The following is a 1,570-nucleotide window of genomic DNA, read 5'->3' on the forward strand; positions in this document are numbered from 1 at the left end:
CTGGTACCAAGGACTCAAATAGAAAGAAAATGTTTTAAAAAAATAATTTTAAAAAATTCTCATTAAATTTTCCTAGATCTATGATCTGTGTTAGAATAAATTCTTTTCTATAGAATGTATATTATCTTTTTAAGGATTCTGTTACTAAAAAGCCAGTAGGAATCATGCTTTAATATGCTCACACCTAATAACCCATGGCCGAGGACTGGTGTTTTGTTGTTTTTTTTTGCTGACACATATCAAATAGTAGAAAGTTATATGAATGGTATCATATATTTGGAATTTGGTTTTTGCTTTTTATCAAGGGGCCTTCAAAATAAAACATTTATCTTAGTGGCATAGCGAGAGTGGAATCCATTCACTTTCCCACTATATGGAATGCCAAGGGAAACATTTGTTCTAGAGCCAAGTGCAAGAGGGAATCTCCCTGGGAAACCAGTAATATTCGTCCTCCTAGACCAGCGGTTCTCAACCTGTGGGTCACGACCCCTTTGGGGATTGAACGACACTTTCACAGTAGTCGCCTGATTCATAACCGTAGCAAAACTACAGTTATGATGTACCAATGAAAATAACTTCATGGTTTGGGGAGTCACCACAACATGAGGAACTGTATTAAAGGGTCACGGCATTAGGAAGTTTGAGAACCACTGCAGTAGATAATAAAGGATATGTAACTGATCACCCCTGGTTTTCATTTTCAAAATACTCTAAAGCATATGTATAGCCTAATTTCCAAATCTATAATTTTTAGTCATAGTTTTAAATCTCTATTTTGTTTCTTTTGTTGTTGTTGGAAAATCTCCATGACCCTTTATGGCATGAGGTGAGAATACAGGCATTCAGAGGTGCACGGGAATCAAGTAAGCAGAGAATGAGTCATTGGTCATGAAGGCTAGGTTGGAAGGGGGCAATAACCAGGAGAGCAGAGCAGTTCTGGGAGTCAAGGATTGAGAGAGAGAATATGGAAAGCTAAGGCATTGAGAATGAGGCTTATAAAATGTCCAGGGTGTGAGGAATTCCCCAAACAATAAAGTGTCCTATTTAAATTCGCTGTAAAACAAAACAAAACACCAAACAAACTGCCATTGAGCCGATCATGACTCAGTAGAAGACGCTTCATTTGTTCCTGCTGAACAGCTGGTGTGTTTGACCCACCAACCTCGTAGTTAATTGCTCATAGCCTGATCCACAGCACCACAAAGGGTTCTTAGCTAGTTTATCTAGTGGAGCTCTAATACTCATTTTCATTCATTGCATCTTCCTGTGCATGTGCAGTTAAAAAAATACTTAGAAATGGAAATTCCAGTTCAACAGTATTTTAATTTTCCAATTTTCACAGATGATTATGGTAGTGTAAAGAAAGTGTAAAATTGAAGATTTATCAAGCTTAATAATATAAATATATAATAAAACAAGATAGAACAGTTTTAGTAATTATTTGTATAAAGTTTAGCCTAGATAAAACTTTCTTATGAGTGGCGAAGAAAGCTGATGGTGCCCGGCTATCAAAAAGTATAGCGTCTGGGGTCTTAAAGGCTTGAAGGTAATCAAGCGGCCATCAAGCTCA

Source organism: Echinops telfairi, unplaced genomic scaffold, assembly GCF_000313985.2.
Source record: "Echinops telfairi isolate 266 unplaced genomic scaffold, ASM31398v2 ScPeMD7_7416;HRSCAF=8454, whole genome shotgun sequence".
Classification (NCBI taxonomy): Eukaryota; Metazoa; Chordata; class Mammalia; order Afrosoricida; family Tenrecidae; genus Echinops; species Echinops telfairi.